This window comes from Canis aureus, chromosome 20, assembly GCF_053574225.1.
Source record: "Canis aureus isolate CA01 chromosome 20, VMU_Caureus_v.1.0, whole genome shotgun sequence".
Taxonomy (NCBI): domain Eukaryota; kingdom Metazoa; phylum Chordata; class Mammalia; order Carnivora; family Canidae; genus Canis; species Canis aureus.
Window position 1 is genome coordinate 54,902,353 of NC_135630.1, and position 23,783 is coordinate 54,926,135.

The 23,783-nt window shown below is 33.9% G+C and overlaps 2 long non-coding RNA genes across 13 annotated transcripts in view; one reads left to right on the forward strand and one right to left on the reverse strand.

Moving 5' to 3' along the window:
* The window catches only part of LOC144291824 (uncharacterized), a 323,842-nt gene extending 318,643 nt beyond the window's left edge, over positions 1–5,199 (reverse strand). For 8 of the 11 annotated variants that reach the window (XR_013359381.1, XR_013359390.1, XR_013359389.1 and 5 more), the window contains exon 1: positions 5,082–5,199. This is a non-coding gene — a long non-coding RNA (uncharacterized LOC144291824). The remainder of the gene's footprint in view (positions 1–5,081) is intronic. The other 3 variants (XR_013359386.1, XR_013359387.1, XR_013359379.1) reach the window with 1 other exon arrangement.
* A 28-nt stretch (positions 5,200–5,227) lies between these two features.
* LOC144291823 (uncharacterized) overlaps positions 5,228–23,783 on the forward strand; it is a 33,701-nt gene continuing 15,145 nt past the window's right edge. The window contains exons 1-4 of one of the 2 annotated variants that reach the window (XR_013359378.1): positions 5,228–5,465; positions 5,549–5,613; positions 5,824–5,902; positions 10,751–10,987. This is a non-coding gene — a long non-coding RNA (uncharacterized LOC144291823). Of the gene's footprint in view, positions 5,466–5,548; positions 5,614–5,823; positions 5,903–10,750; positions 11,158–23,783 lie in introns of those variants that run through there. The other variant, XR_013359377.1, reaches the window with a different exon arrangement.

Genomic DNA, 23,783 nt, shown 5'->3' on the forward strand with positions numbered 1-23,783 from the left:
CCCCTAAATAATTATGAGGCAATTTCAGATCCCTTAGCACTGAGAAAAATGACATCTATCTTGAGCTAATTGCAGTCTCTTTGGGAAGCTGGGTGAGTGTTATGCCTTATTTAATATTCCTGAGTTTAAACTAAGACTGCATTTTAATAAATGTTCACAGAGCAGATTAGCAAAATTTGTCATATACAGGTGGGAGCATTCCATTCCCTTGGCTAGAGAAGGATATTCATTCCAGAAAAAGAGATCAGTCAATTTTGTCACAAGCTGCATGCATGGCTCCATTTCATAGTGGTCCGGGCGTCACATGGGATATAATACCATTGAGAAAATGTCATCTTCTGGTAATATCGCTCTTTGTAATTCTATTGTCTATGTATATAGGAGTTTGAGACAATGTTCCTGGTTTTATGCTTGTCATTTTTAGAAGGCTATATTGTACGAAGTTATTGATTTTTCTACAAAAGCATGAAGATCATATTTAGAGGATGGAGAGGAAAAGGGTACAGGAGAATGTGTTAGAATGAGACAATGGCATTCCCAGGTCAGCATTTCAGATGAATGTGTTTTCTCTACTTGGCACCCCTCAGTACAAATACAATGTTTAGTAGCACATAGCCACACAATATTTTGCCCTATTGAATTTTAGGACATGAAACCAAAACACAAATTTGCCTCAGTGTACTGCTGTAGATGAAATGGGAACCCAGACAGATGAAGAAATCACCTCTTAATAGGAAAGGTAATGGTACATTTAACAACAAAAAAGCACATCTTTTGCACTACAGTCGAGCAAATGTTTAACCACGGGATGGTTTCTCACACTGTATACCAAGGTTTGTTAAAATAACAGCAACAATAACAACAAAAACCCTTTGAAAAAAAAAAACATGTTTAAAAGCTTTTAGCAGATGGAAGCCCATTTTGAATTTATAAGGATGCCCAGTTGGTGTAAAGGGAGCAAAAATGATAAACTCAAGAGACCCAGATGTTGTTTTATAGTCAATCTAGTGAAGAGAAAATAACCTAGCTTACTTTGTAACTTGGGGGGCGGGGGGAGGCTAATAGTGTGAAGTGCTGATACTATGGAACTCTTTATCAAGTTATTTCCCTGGATATATAAATAGGTTGTTTAGTGCTAGGAGATATAACAGGAGACATAGAAATTCGTTAGTTAAGGAAATTATTAGCCGTTCAAATAAACTCACTTTAAGAAGTCTCATGAACTGAGAAAAGGTCAAAAGGTTACACCTAAAACAAATTCTGTCTTAAAACCAGTATCAGATGTTTATAGTACTGCTTAATAGATTTTTTCTCTTATTAAAATTAACAAAAGAGGCCCACAGGACACAGACTTTAAATCAGTTTGTCCAGCCACAAGGAAATGGAGCAAGGTAAAATGAGAAAATGAGTCAAAATTCAACTTGTAAATTAGCAATAACAGAAAACATTTCTTGCTAGACTATTAAAGAGTCATGTGGTTGGCAGCTGCCATATCCATACTTTATGTTATAGCAATTATTCCAGGAATTAGATAATAATTATAATAATGAGATTAGTTGATAGAATAAAGAATCTGGAAATGAATATAGTCTGGAAATTGAGAAGTCATTTTCAAGGTTGCACAGAGTAGGAATCAGATCACTGCGTCATTTTCTCAGCCTTCACCTGCTATTCACATTTTTCTTTTCTCAAGCAGTAAAGAAAAACAAAAACCAACAAGAGGACACAACTCTTCCCTATCTCTATTCATCTCTGAGTGGATAAAGGGCCTGAGCTTTCATCCTGAGGTTCCCTTTGTCTATACCAAGCCTCTGACTCTCTTTAATTTGACAACCCTTCTTCAATTATTAAACATTTAGTTCAAACATTTTATCCTATGGGAAGTATTTTTCTGGAATCCACAGACTGTGCTGCATATCCCCACTCTAGAAACCTTCTTCACAGGGTTATCACATTAAGCAAAAATTAAATGATTATATCAGTCTTTAAACTAGCCTGGAGACCTCTTGAGCATGAGGGATGATGCTTTATTACCTTGGTACTCCTAGGTACTAGTACTTGGTTTACTATAGGCCTTCAATAAATACTCAGTGGATAGTACCAGAGCTTAGAATAGTCTTTGGGAAACAAAACTATATATAACCCTAGGAAGTCTCATAACAATATTAGGACTAATGTGATTTTTTTTTTTTAGTTACCTGAATGAAAACATTTTGGTTGCTGTCATAGGAACAATTCTGGGATTCATATTCAGCACCAACAATTAAACTATCATGGTGAAGGTATTTAACCTCTCTGAGCACTGGGTTTTCAACACATGTAATAGCAGTATTGATAATACTTAGTTTACTATGTTCCTCACAAAATAATCATCACAATGCCCTTATCTGACTCATCATAAACACCTATTAAATAATGGCTGTGATTCTTGATACTTTTATTGTCATTAGCAATGATAGTCAATGCTCCACAGATAGTAGTAATTAAAATTTGGAAACTACAAACACCTTCTGTACATTCAAGATGGCTAATGGAGTCATTTTAATATTGTAAATCAACCAAAATAAAATAGCATGTGCCTTATAACTTTTTCATTGAAAGTTTTACTTAAGAGGTAGCTTTTCAGTTACTTCCTTCAGACTGAGCATAAAACCCATCCTCCAGTCACCATAAAGTACCAGCAGATATTCAATCTCTTTAATGACTTGATTTGTATATTTTAGAAATTTTGAAATTAAAAAAAAATCTAGATGCTATCTTCAATACCTAAAGCGGATTGTAAATCTGCAAACATTGTCCATTCAAAATTTAAAGAAGTAAAGTGAAAGACATGTTGAATTAAATATGCTCATATGAGTCAATATTTGTAGAACAAGCAGCAAGGATTTCATGAGCTAAGTGATGAATGCTTTGGGTTGCATTTATTCTGATAAAAAGAAACTTTTCCAATTAATAAGGATTTAACTGCAGGAGGAATCCAGTCAAACTGTGTGTGAATATTCTCAAACTTATTACTCATGAAACCATTTCAAAACATGTGTGTCAAAAATTAATATATATCTCTCTTAAAAATTATTTTTCAGTACTTAGAGGAATTTTTTAAATTAAAGAATCTTCCCTTCCTTTATGATAAATCCATAGACAAATTCAGTTTTCTTTTCTTAAAATATTAAAATATCTACACGAAGAATTTCAAAACAGCAATGGACTATGAAAACATCGTAGGCAAATTGCTTCCCTCAATAACACAATCGGCGTTAGTGACACAGTGTTTATTTTGCTAAGATCGCTATAAATCCAAGTGACTCGATGGCCACTATATACTCACAGTATGAGTATGATATGGGACTAAAAATTATCTATCATTGGTTTCAAACACATTGGAAAATGGCAATTTTGTGCTTAACTGTAAATTTATTTTATTTGTATTAATCACAATTGCATGTTCCTGTCTATCTAGTCTTGGAAGATATAAACTCAATGAATTTATATCCTGTTTCATTCACAAATGAATTGTGTTCCTGAATTTTAACATGCTATTCCTAAAACTATTAGCTGTGTTTCTGCTTTATGGGATGTTCCTACATAAGCTGGCTGTTCATCAATTTGGTGTCCATACATTTCTTTGAAAGCTATATTATAATTAGAGTTTAGGTTAATACTATTCAGTAACCATAAAACAGACATAAAATAATTATAACTCATTTAGTGAAATTAGAAAAGGAGCAATTATTAGACTCCCATTGTGAAGCTTTGCTGTGAGGGATAGATAATCTATCTGCAAGATGTACTTTAAGAACACCATTTTCAAAGAAATAAACTAGATAGATTACTGCTTTGTCTTTGTGCACTTGAGGCAGAAGGGGTGGAACCAAAAACTTGTGGAGTATATGCGAGTTTTCTGAACTTTCCTGAATGTTTATGGGCAAATTAAAACAAAACAAACAAACAAACAAACAAAACCAAACAAAACCTAGAGATAATAAATGCTTAGGATTTCTGTTCATTCTAATATTTGTAAAGCTGAGAAGGTATGTTACTTAAATTAATTTGTATCTGTAAGGTACCTTCCCCATAGATTTCCCCCCCGCCCCAAAAAAAGAATCTTTACAGTGTAAGGCACTCAAACCCTACCTGAAAATGTTAATGGTAAGTCTTTTTTTTTCCCCCCCACTGTGCTGGAGTGCCACTTGCTTGAGTGCCAAGAAAAGTATATTGGGCTTTATAATTTGGTTTATTATTTAATTGTCCACCCTTGGCAAAGTATGTTCATCTATTCACAGACAAATAAGAAGAGATGATGCCTATGACTTGGAAGTTAAAAGTAGAAAAAGTAACAGAATTTCTCTGCACTCCCTTTCATTAAACCTTACTTCAACTAAGTAGTTTTACAGTGATATGAAGCTTCCAAAGTCCAAGAAAAACACACACACTCACACACACACACATATATATATGATATAATCATATCCTATATAATATAGGATATAAAATTATAAGTTTAGTAAATAATAATGTTTTAAAGAAAATAAATCAGAAAGACTAGTATATCTATGCATTAGTTTCTTTCTATTGTTGCTGATAAAAATATCTGGTGGCCAGAATTCATTTTTCAAGTCTAAGTAAAATGGCACATTCTAGAAAATGAAAGGACCTGGTGACATATCCATACCATCCCCATGGGGCGCTGAGAGGGAAAATAAAATCTTGGCTTTAAGAGAGACAAGATGAAGGTCTTTTCTTTCTTTCTTGTTATCCTCCATGATCTGTTAATATGTGCCTTATATTATAATATTGTCAAATCTAGGTATAATCTCAATAGAACAAAAATTAAACTTTGACACACATTGCAGTTAGGAAGGCAAAAAAGGAGGATCAACTGTTTAAAAAGGGTTGAAAGCTCATCACTAATTTTATTTGTATAATGACCTAAATTTCTGTTTTGATTCCTGTTCAATGAAAGCAAAGGTACATCCAGAGAATTTCTCTGACAGCTCTGAACAAAAAGAAAGAAAGAAAAGGTTTCCTTCTGAGAGTACTTTTCTGTCATTTAATCCGTTTACATGTTTCTTTACTCTTACCTTTCTTGCTTGCTTTCTGACCACCAGGGATACAGTGTTAGCACAGGGTCACTGGGGCTCTGTCCAGCTCTAGACAGATGTTGCTATAGTCAGAGTTTTATGATGACAGAATGAGATTTCCAGAATGCACTGGTGAGTTCCATGGCAATTGTTAAGCTTGTCATTTAGAGGAAATGAAAGGAAGTCATTGATTACTTTCAACACTCACTATCTTTGCTTTGAGTGTGTAAAATGCTTTTGTATTTCCCATCCAAAACTAACAGTTAGACAGTAGCCCCCCAAAATAGGCCACATTATTCATAGTCCAAGATTCTCAGGCATCATAATTTACGCTGAGCTGAAAGAAATTATGACTTTTAAGAGGAGTTCAGTCTTGCTAGACAAGTAAGGGGAATTAATTGAATGAAAATGCAAAATTAAATGCAAATGATGAATTTGGCTAATTTCTTCTTCTTCCAATGTTCCAGTATATTCCTCTGACCATTCTCCAGGAACATTGCTTAAAATAACAGCTGTGAATTATAGGTCTCCAGTAAGTACAAAGTTGGTGGGTTTTTTTCTTCTTCTTTTTCTTCTTCTTTTTAAGGAAAAGCTTCTGATGAACAGTTGCCTCAACGATTTAGAGGACTCATTCCAGGTTAATTTAGTAATCCCATGTGGCTTTAAAATACTTTAATACTTTTCTTCAACATGTTTCCCACTATATAGATGTGAAATTAAAAAAAAATAAAAAAAAAAAAAGATGTGAAATTAGTGGGACAATTGAAATGGGAGGAACAAGATTCTCATTCTTCAGTATAACAAGTATTTTTAGGGATCAGGTAAGAATTTAATAGCAAAAAAAAAAATAATAACGATGTGTATAATAGTTTGGTTATTTAATCAAATGGGTAAATTCTTTATTAAAAATAATCAACTTGTCTGATTTCAGAAATTAAACTCACTGTATTTGAAATTATCAAATCAGTTTATTCAAAATCATCGAACAGATTAAGCATCTAAGATACAGCATAGAGTAAGAAAATAACTCACAAATTGCCTTATGTCTGCCATGGATATTTTCCTTGTCATAATTCTTTTAGATAAATACAATAAACAATGTTTTAATATTGATAAAATTTAACTGTCAGGTGAGAGGAGTAAAAAAGAAGGGGAAAGAGGAGATAGATTATATTGATTATGTAGATAGACTTATTAATAACCTCATATAAATCACTGCTAAAACCTTTAATGATATCTAAATTTCATTATCTATGATAATTCACACACATGTTGGAATCACGATAGAAAGCAACAAAGAAAGAAAGTTTGATTAGAAAAATCACATTGTAATAAAAAAGTTGAAATATATAAAAGATAATTCCTACTATAGATAATGCATTTCTTATGTTATGGATTCTTAATGTTAACCTATGAATCACTTTTGTCATTTACGGTGAGGGAATAGTAAGCAACCTTTTTCTGAAAGTGAAAAAATATTAAGAGTGCTATATTTGAGGGAAGTTATTTTGAAAATTAATATAAGCTGACCTTTTCAAATTTTCAGATAATTTAAACCATAAACCTTTCCAATTTAAAAATAATAGCAACATTTTATATGAAAAAATAGGATCCAAATATTTTAGATATGAGACTCTTTCTTTTTTATAAACTAAATTCAACTTTCTAATGCAATGCCTTTACCTCAGAATAATAACAGATTATCAAAAATATTTTTAAAACTCTGTTACATTTATTTGTATAATTTATAATGTATATAATTTATTTGTAGTAAAATTACCTTTTATGCCTATAGATGTTCCTTTCAAGTGTTCATAGAGAAGGAGGCTAGTTACATGCAAAGGTATTTCTAATAAACATAGAATAAAAAATAGCACCTTAACAAATGGCTATTTCATCTTAGCAAAATCTAAAAAGATTTTAGCATAAAACAATATTAGTTTTCATTGTGAATATGTGAGAACTGTGCCTTGTATATTTTAATTGACATCCTAACATGATAAAATAAGCATGACCTTCTGTCCCTCCCTTTGATTTCCAGATCATTTCAGTCTTGTGGTGCCCTTCAATCTAACCCCTATGAAAGACTTTTTGTTATTTTTTTTTTTAATTTTCATTGTTTGGTTATTTTTACTCTGTTACACCTCAGTAAAATATTTTGAATTTTTAAGATAAAAAAGCAAAACAATCTCATGAGGAAATTTGCAGAAGTATGCAGTAGGAGGATAATTTTTAAGTCCCAATATTTGGAGGTCCTTTCAGATCATTAGAAATAATATTATAAGAATGCAAATCTAAGTCTACGCCTTTTTTTTTTTTTTTTTTTTTTTTTTTTTTTTTTTTTTGCCTATGCCATTCTTGAAACCAAGCAACATGCTCATCCTTTTGGTGTCCTTAGGAGATTTATTTCTGGAAAAATAGCGTTATTTTCTAGGTTACTTAGTCAATGTGAAATATGAGATTAAAGTCAAGACTAACCAAGCTGTAACTTTAGTCATGAGATACAAATAAATCTCCAACTATATGCCTTTATAATTAATTACCAGTTTAGAAAGCCACATTTTTCCATCAGAATAAACTTCAACCATAAGAAGGGTAACTGACACAGCAATATAGAATTTGCTGAGCTACCTAAATCTAAAACTATATGTTGAATCTAGTTAAAAGTAAAATAAAAGCACAGACAAAAGCTGAAAACAAATTCTCCCCTCCTAACATACAAACAATATGATTATAAGTTAAAATGTAGTTTAATTTGCCCATATGAGGTGATACCATGATTTTTTCCCTCCAGAGTCCATTGTAATACTAATTCTTTGAAATCGTGTCAGGTCTGCCAAATTAAAGGAAGGAGACAATAAAGTGAGGGGGAGATATATAAGAAAGAAGAAACAAAGAAGGAAAACTGTAAATATTAGAGAAGGGGCAAAAAGCTAAACAAAATTGAGTACCGCTGTAATTTTGTTAGGTTGGTCGGTTGGTCAGGTAGGCACTTTTATTATATCGAACCCAGAGCCTTAACACTTTTCTTTGTAGGATGGTAATTCTGATGATATTTAACCAGCATTCTTTCTGCAAATTAAATTTGTACACTTTGTTTACCTGAGCATATTTTTCCTATAACCTCTCACAATTTTTATGGCAGTAAATTAGCACAGAAGACTGTAACAGAAGGAGCCTCTCCAAAAAAAATGAAGACATCTGTCTTTTTCAAGAGGGACAGAGTGCCTACAAAAGGAGTGAAACAAAAAGAAAGATTCCCTTATGCAGGCAGAGCAAAGCAAGAGGCTGAAGTGATTCTAACTTCAATATACTCAAAGCCAACATGTTTATCGTTGCATCAATACTATTACAGGGAAGGAGGAAAAATTAGGTGGCATGTCACACATACAAAAAAACTTGTCCAACATAGGAGAAGAACTGAGGAAAATATTTCAGTACAAATGCAGAAATCACTGTACATCTTAGATTTACTATGAATTACACGACTTCTATCAAGATTAAAAATCAGACAGAAGCTAGATATTCAATGTTGATATAATTTCAATAACGTACTGATGACAAACTCAGGTGCCTGAGTTGTTAGCACTGATTGACTATGTCCAAAGACACTTTGCTTAAGCAACAAAACTTCATTCCAATGACAATAAATAAATAAATAAATAAATAAATAAATAAATAAATCAATAAATAAATAAATTTGTTAGAACTAGATATTCATGACAAGTTGTGGTAGAAATGATCTTAAATGTATCAGAGCTCAAAAGGAGTTTGCAAATCATGTAGTCCATCTTCCATATTTTATATATGAGAAAACTAAGACCCAGAAGTATTAAATGTTCTTATCCAGAAATCTCAACCACTGATAAAGATTGATAGATAAGATATCCTACATAAGATAGAAAAGACATAGATGGCAAATAGATAAGATATATTTATATCTTCTACCTACCTAAATCAGATTAATTATAAAGTTCTTTATTAACATGGTGTTAGCTCTTCTAAAAAGAAAGTTTGTAATTATGTAATAACCCACCTTTCTTCCAAAGAAAATATTCAACCTGTTATGTTTCATAAAAATTTGTCTGTCATGAATCCTGAAAGTTAAAACAGCCCTTCTTTGTAATGACTTACCCACAGTCTCTTAAAAAAGAAAGAAAAGAAAAGTTTACAAAAGTGAATCAGAACCTAGATGATTTGGCAGCCATAGATACCCTTATTTTCCTTTTCCAAATATATATATATATATATATATATATATATATATATATATATATCTTATATAATTATATACAGTCATATATATAGTTATATATAGTCATAGTTATAGTTATATTTTTCTTTTTTTAAGATTTTATTTATTTATTTATTTATTTATTTATTTATTTATTTATTCACGAGAGACACAGAGAGAGAGAGGCAGAGACACCGGCAGAGGGAGAAGCAGGCTCCATGCAGGGAGCCCGACATGGGACTCAATCCTTGGTTTCCAGGATCTCACCCTGGGACGAAGGTGGCACTAAACTGCTGAGCCACCCAGGCTGCCCTTATTTTTCATAGCTCAAAATCTCCAATCCAGTCAAAATAAAAATTGTTACTCATGGTATTTCATTTAAACATGAGTCAAAACTCTGCAGTAGTAGGAATGTCTAGTTGGCTTCCTCCTTTGGCTCAGTTAAGCATCCTCCTTTGGCTCAGGTCATAATCCAGGTGTCCTGGGATCAAGTCCCGCATCAGACTCCCTGCTCAGTGGGAGTCTGCTTCTCCTTCTCCTTCAGTTGTTCCCCCTGCTTGTGCTCTCTCTCTCTCTCTCTCTCAAATAAATAAATTCAATCTTTTTAAAAAAGATCTGCAACAGTAAGTAGATAGCTCTTCTGTCTGTTAGAGAAAGGACTGAGTTCTAGTTACTAGTGTTATTCATGTTTCTCTTGACTCTATTTGCAATGCTTGGTCCAATCTATATTATCTCTTACCTTGCCTATTAACATCAATAGCACTTCTTTTTATTAGTCTCTTGGTACTCACTGATGTTTTATGCATAATGATTCTCAAATTTAACTGAGCTGTAAGTTTCTGTTTAATTATGAGGTTCCATGATATCTTCAGTACTTTTTCCTTCTACGGTTACTGTAACAATTTCTCTATCACGCTTTAAAATCCTTCACCTAGAAGATAAGCCATTTTTTAAGAGAAAGACTAATTAGAACTTTGTAATTATCTTAATGTATTGTTGTTGTTCTTGTTGTTTAGCAAAAACCTTTCTTTATATACACATTATGGAATAATCTAAGCCCTGGCCTTTGATGGTCTAGTTCTTATAGAAATGTTTTTGGTTTGAAAATCAAATATATATTTAACCACAAAACAATGTTATGCTTCAATTATGCTTTGTTTTCACCATAGTCTAGTTGTGTTCAAGTGGTGCTTACTTCTTTCCATAGTTGGTATCACAGTGTGAGAGCTATTCTGAGAAGTAACAGGCCCAAGATTTTCTACTGTGACGGGTATTCAATCAACTACTTCACAGTTAAACCTGTGAAATCTTCATTATATCTCAGGTCCACAGACAAAATTTCAAAACTATAGATTAATTATCTGGATAACATATCTTTACATTAAAACATTCTCAATCATTTAACATTAACATGAATTTTCTACTTCTGTTGAAGGATGAACACACAGATCTCCAGCAAGAAATGGAAACTGAAATTTTGAGACTTCAGATCAAAACTTTGAAAATGGTATCAGTTATGGAGAGAATACAGCATTCTATGTCCTCTTTTGCTAGGTCATATTTCAAAAGCCACAACATTTCCATGAATCTGTCTCATTAACTGGATTTTAGGGAATCACCCCGGCAAGAATGTTCTTTCTTATTTCTTCCACAAGAAACACCAATTACTTAGGTATTTCCTAAATTTTACCTTAAGACAGAACTTAGAGTTAAATAGACCTTCTGGATAAAATCTGGAGATAATATTCTATGACTTTGGTGCCACAGAATTTTCATGTATTTATTATTATTCTGCCAACATTTGTGCAAAAGTGCCCTAAGAATAGATATAAATATGCATGAGTGGAATTCTTGGTGTCTTCAGTTGGGTTTCCTAAAGGCAGAGTGTAAGCAGGGATTTAATTTCACATATGCATTAAGGGAATGTTCATCAGGAAAAGCTTATAAAGAAGAGAGAAATGCATAATAAAGAAGGGAACTGAGACTAGTACAAGCAAGAATATAGTTTCCAAAAAGTTAAGCCTTAGCATGCACCACGGTGCTGAGGCTCCCCTCATAGCTGTCCCATATTGAGGCAAGGGCATTCCAAGTACTTCTAGCCTATTTAAGTTCCTGTTTGGGGGGGGGGGGGGGGCGGGGTGAGGAAGTCATGTGACCTTCCATGCATCCTCTATGAGCTGGTTCCTATCAAACTAGATCAATCGTCCTCACAAGCTCACAAGTGTAAGTAATCAGTTACAGAAATTTAAACCTACAGGAGATAATAAAGTACACTTGCTTTTAATCTTTTAAAGTTGTTGCTCTTGGGGTGCCTGGGTGGCTCAATCAATCAAGTACTGGACTCTTGATTTCAGCTCAGGTCATGATCTCAGGGTCATGAGATTGAGCCCCATGTCAAGCTCCATGTTGGGCATGGAGCCTGCTTAAGATCCTCTCTCTCTTCCTCTGTCCCTGCCTGCTTGTGCTCTCTTGCATGCCCTCTCTCTCTCTTTCTCTCAAACAAAACTCATAAAACAGTGGCTCTCAAAATATAATCTATGGAACTGTGTAACAACAATATATAGGAACTATGGACTATGCAGTGATAGTAACAAAAAAAATTGGCACATTAGTGAAAGAAAGCCTAAAGATACATGGGGGAAAAGTCATTCAGAAAGAGACTCACACATTTATGGTTAATTGACTATGGTTAATTCAACCAAGGTGCCGAGGTAATGCAATGGTGAAAAAATAATCTTTTTAACAAAAGATGGCATAATTGGCATATTAATTACTAATTGCTGCATTATAAATTATCCCAAACATAATGGTTTAAAGTAATAACATTATCTCACAGTTTCTGGGTAAAAGTTAGATAAGTGCTAAATACTGATAAGAAAAGGTAAAGACAAGCTACAGATATGGAGAAGACCTTCATGAAGTGTATATCTGATGAAAGACATATTCATAAGAGACAAAGAATTTTTATAACTCAATAAGAAGTCAAAGAACTCAATAAAAATAAGCAAAAAAAGGATCATTTCACTGAAAAAAAGATAGTAAATAAGTATATGAAATGATTCTCAATATTGTTAGATCCTAGGGAAATGGAAGTTAAAACCACTACATACCAACAAGAATGGTTAAAATTAAATTGACTCTACTGAGTGTTGGTAACATATGGAAAAACTGGAACTTGTACACACATTGCTAATGGGAAATAAACAGCCTTGTTGGAAAATAGTTTATCAATTTTGTAGAAATTTTTCAAACATCTATTTATTATATCACATAGTAACTCTTTGCATAGGTATTTACTCAAGGGAAATTAAAAACATGCCTATTCAAATACCTATATGCAATTACAAGCTGGAAGCAACCAAAGTCTCCTCAGCTCACTCCAAGTCCCCATTTAGGGACTTCATTCATAATCACCGAATCTAACAACACCACAAATGTCTATCAGCTCATCCACAATGAAATACATTTGAGTGGTATTAACTACTGGGTTTATGTAACAATATGACTGAATCTACAAAGCCTTAAGCTAAGTGAAAGAAACTAGGAACAAAAGACTGCATGCTGTATGATCCCATTTATATTGTATTTCCATTCTGGAATAGGTAAAACTATAAGAAGAGAATTTAATGTCTGCCAGGGGCTAGTAGCAGACGGAAGTTATTGTGAGAAAGGTGTACAGGGAAACTTTTTGAGGTGCTGGAAGTATTCTCCACGCTGTATGCATTTCTCTAAGTTCATTAAAGCACATACTGAGAGTAAATTTCACTGTATTTTAATTGTATTTTCAATAAATCTCACTTTAAGAAGGAAAAGAAGCTAAATTGGGAGTTCTCACCATAAGAATGGGATAGGCTGCAACAGACAATGCATTCACTGAAGCAATTTTAAAAAGCTGAATATATTTCAAAACTCATTTTCACAAGCATTGTTTTTTTAATGTTTTTATTATTGCTTTTATTTTTTTTAATTCCAGCAAAGAGTTCACAGTGTTATATTAGTTTCAGATGTATAACACAGTGATTCAACAGTTCCATATAGTACTCAGTGCTCATCAAGATAAGTGTACTTTTAGGGGATCCCTGGGTGGCTCAGCGGTTTGGCGCCTGCCTTTGGCCCAGGGCATGATCCTGGAATCCTGGGATCAAGTCCCACATTGGGCTCCCTGCATGGAGCCTGCTTCTCCCTCTGCCTGTGTCTCTGCCTCTCTCTCTCTGTGTCTCTCATGAATAAATAAATAAAATATTAAAAAAAGATAAGTGTACTTTTAATCTCCTTCACCTATTTCACCCATCACTCCACCCACCTCCCCTCTGCTAAACATTAGTTTGCTCTCTGTAGTTGAGTCTGTTTTTTGTCTTTTTTTTCCTTTATTTCTTTCTTAAGTTTCACATATGAGTAAAATCATATGGTATTTGTCTTTCTCTGACTTATTTCACTTAGCACTATACTCTCTAGATCCATCCATATTGTTGGAAATGGCAAGATTTCATTCTTTTTAATGGCTAAAAATAATGTGTGTGTGTGTGTGTGTGTCTGTATGTGCACCACATCTTCTTTATCCATTCATCTGTTGAAAGACACTTGGGCTGCTTCCATAATTTGGTTATTGTAAATAATGCTGCAATAATCAGAGGTGCCATGTATTCCTTCAAATCACTATTTTCATACTCTCTGGGTAAATGCCCAGTAGTGCAATTGCTGAATGGTAGGGTAGCTCCATTTTAGTTGTTTGAGAAGTCTCCATACTGTCTTCCACAGTGTTTTTCCAGTGTGCATTTCTATCAACAGTGCATGAGGGTTCCTTTTTCTTCACATCCTTGGCAACACTTGTTGTTTCTTAAGTTTCTGATTTTAGCCATTCTGACAGATGTGAGGTTATATGTAATTGTGTTTTGATTTGCATTTTCCTGCTCATAAGTGATGTTGAGAATCTTTTCATGTGTCTGTTGGCCATCCATATGTTGTTAGAGAAATGTCAGTTCAAGTTTTCTGCCCATTTTAAATTGGATTATTTTGGTTTTCGGGTGTTGAGATGTATAAATTCTTTATATATTTTTGATACTTACTCCTTATCAGATATATCATTTGCAAATATCTTCTCCCATTTAGTAGGTTGTCTTTTAGTTTCGCTGGTTGTTTTGGCCAATGCCAGAGAGATTATGGTTTCACGCGCATTAAGTTTAAAAGGAACAAGTATCAGATGAACTAAAACTCCATAAAGTAAGGAACAACCCAAGGAGATTTCATGTCCATCAGATATTTCCCTCTAGGGAAATTTGCCAAATTGTGGGCATTTCCCAGTCATAAGATGATATTCAAGCTTACTCCAAACTTATATACTCTGATGGAGTAAAGAAACCAACCAAAGTCTCAATGTTCAAGTAGTAAAAAAATAACAATTTAAATATTTGAGAAGCCTCATCACTAGGCCAGTGTTTCCTATAAAAAATATAGAATTTCAAAAGTGTGTAGAAAGATTGGAAGTTTATTTGGAAGTTCCAAAAGGCACCATAAAACAGACAATGTCCTATAGACCTTGGAAAGAAAGACCTGCTAGGAGGTCATTTGGCTGGCTTCTCCTTCAAGGTATTTGCCAGATTCTGTTATTGCATGTGTTTAGAAGCATAAGAGCTGGGCTGGGAAACTCTAGAAGGTAAAATTTAGTTTCCTGCAATCTCAAAAGTTATACACAGAAAAAAAATGCAAGCACTCAATAAAAATCACAGGAGGGACATTCCAAAGAAAGAAGACAAACACAAGAAAGAATGAGTCTTAGTAAAACTACAACCAAGTTTCTGTGACAGATTAGTAATGATTTTGTTAGATTTCAGCCCCTTCTTATCTATCTAGCAGAGAGAAGAAGAACATCCTCAGTTGGAGAGTAATGACATCTTGAACTTCTGTGTTTCCATTATACATAATATCTCTCATAAAATTAAAAATTATATTCTAGACCTTAGTAAAGTCAGGGACTTTAACAAATCAAGAGAAAACAGAAGACATTTGCCAAGAAATTACAAGGTAGTAGAATTAGCAAGCAAAACTTTAAATATACATGATTATTATGTTTAAGAGAATAGAGAATAAATTTGGAAAATACTAGTGAAGGCAAGGAGGTTCCAGTAAAATATTGGAACACATACAAACAAATATTCCATAACTGAAAAATAAGATATCTGGAATTTAGAACTCAACGGATGGGTTGGACAACAGACTGAAAGCAGAAAACCAGAGGACTTAAAAACTGAAAAAAAGCTTAGTACAAAATAAACTAAAGTAGAAAAAGAAAAAGACAAAAAAAGAAGAGATAACAGAGCATGTAAGTCATGTAAAATGTTTAAAAATTCTAATACACCTGTAATAAGAGTCATGGAGAAAAAAGAGAAAGAGAACACGGAATAATATTTGCAGAGATAATGACAGTGGATTTCCAAATCTGTTGAAAGATGTCAACTAAGATTCATGAAAATCTGCAGAATCTAAGAAGCATAAATACCAAGAAAACTACACCAAGAAAATTGCAAGAAAATCTTGCAAAGAGCTAAAGGAAAAATGGATACATTATGTTTTGTTAGAAGAAGACTGAGAAATGACTAATGAACAGAAATTATAAAAGACAAAACAATGGAATGGCATCTAATTTATTATTTTTTAAAGATTTATCTATTTATTTTATAGAGAAAGAGCAGAGGAGAGGCAGAGAGAGAGGGAGAGGAACAGAATCTCAAGCAGACTCTCTGTTGAATGTAGAGCCCTACACAAAGTTTAATTTCATGACTCTGAGATCATGACTTGAGCCAAAACCAAGAACTGGACAATTAACTGAGTGAGCCACTCAGGTGCCCCAGTTATATATTTTGTATGTGTGTGTGTGTGTGTGTGTACATGTATGTGTGACTTAAATATTAAACAGAATAATTATTTTAAGTAAATATCTGGGATTTTTAAAACTATACACATGCATTCAATATGCTTACAAGATATAGGGAGAAAGAAAGTTTGAAAGTGAAAGGATGAAGAGCATACCAATACTAATCAAAGGGAATTTGGTGTGGCTATAGTCGTAGCAGACACCTGGGTCAAAACTATTCATAAAATTTTTAAAAACAGTATTTCATCATAAAGGGTCAATCCAATATGTATCAATCCTAAATTTGTATGTACCCAATAGCATAGAGTCAAAAAATATAAAACAAAAATTTAGAACACTAAAATGGGAATAAATGAATCTGCAATAATGAAAGAATTTGACATTTTCTTTCAGGTATAAAACTCCAAAAATATTAAAACAATATACCAGATGTGGACACATTATTCACTTGATGTTCAACCAATAACACTCACATTCACTGACAAAATATCTCAAAATTAACTTCAATGTTTGGGAATAAAATAAATATAATAAAGAGGCTAACTTCATTTTTCAGGTTAACCTGCTGAGAGATTTCCAAACCTGCCACTCCTACTTTATTTTCTGCCACACATTTGGGCAAGCTTATAGAAAGTCCAGGTGTTCTCTCTTTTGGCTCTGATGGAGAGTTCAAATCACCCAAGAATGTCTGTGTAAGGAAGTCCTCACTCTGGCCCCATCCACAAACAAATATAAAATTTTAAAATATCACTGTCCCAGCTCTCTCTCAAGCCCTTTTCAGGCCTGTTTGGGACCAGTTCTGCTTTCCCTGGAATGGCTCATTATGTGAGTAAAAAACCTTTGTATAACCTTTTGGTATATGTATAGCATCATCAGTCGCAGCATTCAGATCAAATATTGGATGGGGTGTCCATCTGCTTCCATCGGATATTATCACCACTTCTATTAAACGTTGCAGTGGAAGTCTTAGCTAGTGGACACACATATACACACAGATGCACACACAGACACATAAATAAAAAGGAGAAAATAAAAAAAAATGTAACAATTGTAAATGAAAAATTAAAAACTTGTAATTTAGGGCCAAAATGCTTTTCTACCTATGAAGTTTAAAAGAATATACAGAAAAATTTTAGAATAAGTCTGTGATTTTCACAAGGTTGCTGTATACATGATCAATAAATAAAAATAAATCACACCTCTATATACCAAAAGCAAATGGACAGTGAAGTTCTCTAAAAATATGTTACATTAGAATAAAAAACATCAAAAAAAAAAAAAAGAATAAAAAACATCAAAAAAAAGAAAACCATCATATCCTATCATAGTTTATATTCTATCCCTGTACACTAAACGCTACAAAATATTGAGTTTTTTTTTTAGCCATTTAAATGGAGTTTATATAATGATCGTAGATCAGAATAAGGACTCAATATGTTAAAATTGTCCCTTTTTAACAAAATTAATCTATTGTTTCAACCCAATTTTCCTCAAAATATAAATATTTTTGTAGAAATTGACAAGCTGAGTCTAATATTGGTATGTAAATACAAAAGGCCAAGAATAGAAGACAATGTTATAGAAGATTAATAAAGCTAGAGACTTTAACTACTAGCAATCAAGCCTTAATATAAAACTTTAGTAACTAATATGAATTAAGATAGCAGGGTCTTGGCAAAAGGACAAAACTTTGGCCAATAGAACAGATTGAGAAGCCCAGAAACTGATGAATATATATCCAATCACATTATTTACAACAAAAGTGATGCACAGTTTCATGGAGAAGAGGTGGTGTTTTATCAGTAAATGGAGCTAAGTTATTCAGTTATCATATGGAAAAATTAATAAATTTAGATTCTTCCTTATAGTAAATAGCATACAAATATTCCATATGGATTGCTTTTTTAATGGAAATGTAGAGCAATTAATTTTTAATCAGAAAACATAAAAGAACATCATTATGACTTTAAAGCAAGCAAAGAATTTTTATCAGAATCCAAAATTCCTAACCACAAAATAAAATAGTAGTTAATTAGAATATAATAATTTCTATTAATCAAAAGTGTTAGTGAATGAAAGGCAATACATAGATTTGGGGACTGTACATGCAAAACGACATCTTACAATGTTTTATGTTGTGCATAGAATATACGAAATACTAATAGTTTATAAGAAAAAGAAAGCCCATCTTTTTACAAAATGGGCTACTAAAACACTTAAAAGAAATATTCCCATATCCAGTAAAAGTAAGAAAACATGTTCAATTTCATTAATTAGTGTTTAAATAAAAATAAAACCACATAATGCACTACTACCTTCCCATCGGAACGACTAAAAATAAAGAGAAAGAAAATATCAAGTGTTAACAAGAATGTGAGCCAACTCAAAATTCTGATAAACTACTAGTGGAAACACAAATTAGTAGAATTTGTATGTGTCATCTATTTCCGCTAACCATATATACTGCATTACCTAGAGTATTAGTCCCCTTGGGCAGCCATAACAAAATACCATGTTGTGGTGCCCTAAACAATAGAAATTTACTTTCTCATAGTTCTAGAGACTGAAGTCCAGGATCAAGGTGCCAGTAGGGTTGGTGTCTGGTAAGAATTCTGTTGGGTTGCAGACAGCTGCCTTCTTATCGCATGCTCACATCTGTGGATTTTCCTCACTGTGTGCAACATAGAAAGAAAGAAAGGGAGGGAGAGAGAGCTCTCTATTGTCTCTTTAAGGATATCAATCCTAATGGATCAAGTCTCCATCCTTTCTTTAGAGTCCCCATCTGCATACTCAGCCAGCCACGCTGGAAGTTAGGGCTTTAGTATATGAATTTGGGGGGGGACACATTCAGTCCATAACATTCTTCACCTGCCCCCGAAATTCATATCCATTTCACATGCAAAATACATTCATAACATCCTAAGAGCCCCCATATTGTTGAGTCAATCCAGCATCAATTCTGAAGTCCACAGTCTCTTCTAAGTACCATCTAAATCAGATATGGGTGAGACATGAAGTCCAATTTTTCCAAAGCCAAATTACACTCTAGCTGTGATTTGTCATGTTAGACAAATTATGTGCTTCTGAGATACCATGGTGGAGCAGGTGGAGCATAGACACCCTCATTCTATCAGGGAGAAATTGGAAGGAAGTAAAGGGTGATGGATCTCAAGCAAGTCCAAAATCTAGCAAAGCAATTGGCATTAGATTTAAGGTTCTTGAATCATCATCCCCTTTGGTTTGTTGCCTCCACCCTCCAGACCCACCGGGGAAATGGCCCCACCCCTGTGGCCTTAAATGGAGGTGGAGCCCCTGCGGCTCCATGATTATGATGAATTTCACTCCTGTTTGCAGACTATGTTATATAAAAAAAGGGGAAGGGACTTTCCATACATCAGTAAGGCTTCTAATCAGTTTAAGTTAATAGAAAGTGAGAATATTAACTTAATCAGATGAGCTCTTTAAAGAAGATCTAATGTTCAGAATCAGGAAGAAGTCAGAGATATTCCAGATACACTCTCCTGTTGGCCTTAATGAAGCAAACAGCCACATTTTGGAGAGAGTCATATGGCAGCAAACAGTAGGCACCTTCTCAGAGCTGAGGGGCTTCAGTCCTGTAAGTGCAAGCAATTAAATCCTGGCAACAAGTGAGGTTGGAAGAGGATGCCAAGCCTCAGATGAGACTGTAGCCCTAAACAAAAGCTTAATTTCATCTTAGTAAGAATCTGAGCAGAGGACCCAGTTCACCAATGGCAGGAATCTTGACCTTGTAAACTGCTCCAACATACAAAACTGTAATTTGTGTTCCCTTTAGCACCTAAAGTTGTGATCATTTGTTACACGGCAATAGAAAACTAATACATATGACTTCCCATATATATTATTAATAAAGAGATCAAGTCTATTCTAAGATGCACACATATCTTCTCAAAACCTAACAGTACACGTACAAAGAACATTCAAGAAACCCATGTAAGCAGACATGCCACACAGGAGATTTAATAAATTATTGTTTTGTTCAACTAACCCTAAAGAGCAAGTGGGTGGACTACAAGTGTTGCTAAGGCTTTCCAATATGCCTAATACAATCTCTTAATATACACATTACAATGAATGTTCATTCAAATAGGAGAACTTAGAAGCTCACTCCAGTGTACTGAAAAGGTATCTATGAGCATAGTGACGGGAGTGCATAGTTTATCAGCACATTATGGTCCTAGTGGATTCCCTAAAAACTCTGTGGCAGTGCCAAAAAAAAAAGTAAATTCTAATTTTTTTGAAAACTTGAGTTCCCTAATTTTGTCACTGCACCTCTCTAGAAATCATTCATCATACAGTGTTTTTGTGGTGATTAAGAAGTCTTCCTCAATGTGATTAAAAAAATAGATAAATGGCAAAATTCCTTTGAAATGGATCTGGTTCCTGTTATTACTTAAATGACTTAAAAATTCACATTTCCAATATGAAGTGTAATAATGTCTTGTTGTGTAATGTTCAAGTATTTTGTTTAAAGAAATAGGAAACAAATTATGTTCTTGTGGTACAAGGTATAAAGAGCTGAGTGGCAAGAGACAGAATATTAGCATATCCAAGAAAATCTGAATAGTTTGTATAGAAATTATCAAGTCCTAATACAAACTTTGAAAAATCAAGATGGATAAGTACCACGATTTTGGAGACTTTGAGGAGAGTCAAATGCCATTTAGGGTTCAAGATTTCTTTTTTTTTTTAAGAATTCTTTTTTTAAAATATTTTATTTATTTATTCATGAGAGAGACACACACACAGAGAGAAAGAGGCAGAGGGAGAAGCAGGCTCTATGCAGGGAGCCCGACGTGGGACTTGATTCCAGGACTCTGGGATCACACCCTGGGCTGAAGGTGGCACTAAAGCACCAAGCCACCTGAGCTGCCCTAAGATTTCTTTAAAGAATGAGAAACACTACTGTGAAGATTGACTTTAAACTTTTTTCTAAGACAGATCAGATGAATGAACCAAGGCTAAGCTGTGTCCGATTCCACTCTTACTCTAGTTCTGAAATGTGAGCTCATCAGGATTACTTCTCTGGGTTCTAATAATGGGATTTCTTCCCTGGTGTCTAAGTGTTAGGTCATAGGAGGGGACTTTTGATCCAAAGTGTGATGTGTGAACTGGCAGCACCTGGGAGCGTGTATAAATACTAAATCTCAGGCCTTGCTTCAAGCTTACTGAATCAAAATATGCATTTCCAACATCCCCAGGTGCTCTCTATGCACTCTAAAGCAGAGATCTCTGTAAACGAGAATCATCAGGAACTTAACAAAACCAGGCTAAAACCAAAATGTAAACAAATGACAACCAACAGCAAGATAAACAATGGATAAACTAACTAATGTTCCAAATCACCCTAGAAGAATTAATTAAACTACAATTTAATGGGGTTGGGGATAAGTCCCAGCCATCAAGATATTTTAAAGTTCGGCCAGGCAATTCTGATAGGCAGAAGTATTTTGAGTCCCTGTTCATGACTGCTAGGTATAAAACTTAGCTACATTTTCCTCTTAGAAAAATTGATTTTTGCACCTGAATCACAGTCCAAGATTAGAATCCCCTTACTCTATAGACAGCACAGACACCAAATTTGTCGGCCTGAACTTTAAATACCAAATTCCCTAAGACTTTCCTTTGCTCTACTTTTCTTGTCCATCAGGATACATTATCTTGTATCCTTGAAATTACTGTTGTCCTGAAATATAATCATATTATTTCCAGACACTGCTTATGCCATAGACTTTCTCTCAGAATTTGTAAATAACAGAAAAGAAGAACTCCAGGCTCAGGCCCTTCCCAGGCCCCTCTCATTCCCATCTTTCAGTAACTAGCATTTATTCCAGGGGCTGGTCAATGATCATTTACTTTGTACTCTTCCACTTCTGTGTTTTTTCTTTTGTTATATTGTTATGTTAAATTGCTGTGAATTGGTTATTTATTAATTGCATCACTGTTAATTACTTTACATGCCTTAATCATTTAATTAATCTTTACAATAAAAGTCCGTTCATTCCTGGTACTGGTTTAGAATTTAAGATCTAATCATGAAAACTGACAGTCCTTCCTTGATCATCAATGAATTAACTATTTTATACTATTTTTAAAATAATTTCTCTGCATAAATTTCATTCCTTTAGTCTTCTCCAAGTGCTCATTCTTCATAGACAAATTAAAAAAAGTCATATGTTCCATAAATAAAATGTTTCTATTTCAAAATAACTTGACCAAGTGTGTGATGCACATGTTATTTGATAATGGAATAGATTTTTCTACCCAGGGATATCTGCTACATATCACTAAAGTCCATTTAATCATTGATAGCTAAAAACTGTACAGTATCCTCCTGGTAAACTTGCTAAACTGTTCAATTCATATCATACCACCAATTTATCTAACCTCATCCCCTTCGAATAAATATAGATTAAATCCATTTATTCATAGAATAACCTTGTTTGGTGATGCCTGGGTGGCTCAGCAGATGAGCTTCTGCCTTTGGCTTAGGTCGTGATCCCTAGTCTGGGGATGGAGTCCACATGGGGCTCCCTGCATGGAGCCTGTCTCTGCCTCTCTTTCTGTGTCTCTCATGAATGAATAAATAAAATCTTTAAAAAAAAAAAAGAATCTTGGTTGGACATTTCAACTCAATTCTATAAACATGTATGGAGTGCCTTTTGTGTTTCTGCACTAAATGAATTTCCATGTGGAAATCATTCGCAGACCTCCCTCTGCAACTCCCATTAACTAGAACAAAAATGAAGAGAATCCGGAACCAAAGGATGGCCAGAGAAGAAACTGAATGAACTATACTGAAAATAGCCATAGGGATGATGCAAGAAATGTGTACAAGGCTGAGAAGGTGGGTTTTTTGGGATAAAGAAGAGAAACTAGAAAATTCAGACTGAGTCTGGCCAGGTGATAATACCTATACATATCTTACTTTAATGACAGACACTTTAAATGTTTCAGAAGTAGCTGCCCTGGGATACTGGATGATTGCATCGTGATTCTACATGAGTGGTCCATCTGTGAGGAGCTATAATAACAACAACAACAATATCCCATCAAGTCAGATGTTAGGGCTGACTTAGAAACTAGGAAAAAAAAAAAAAAAAAGAACCTACATAAGGAATGAGGCAGTGTCTTTTACATACAAGAAGCCGCAAAGACAAGCATTGATCATATAGAGTCAACAAGACTGCCTTTTTAGAGTCTTCCAATTTAGGAAGAAAGACCCCTAAACAAAATATCCAGTGACTTGAGATAATATAACAAAACTCTACTGTGTGGAAAGTAAACACCAATGTTGGTCATTATCTCTACCAAAATAATAAGGTGTAGACTGGGGATTAAAACCAAACCCAACTACTGATCTTTTCCCTACAAGACTCTAAAGCCTATGGCTTATAGTGTTATTGGTAGAAGACTGAGAAATCCAAATGATCCAAATTTTAATGTTGGTATTTGTCAATCTATTATACTTTGAAAGAGAGACTCTGGTTTATATTGACTGATAAATCCAACACTTACTAGTTGTGTGTACATGACCCAAGTTTCTTGTCTGTGCCTG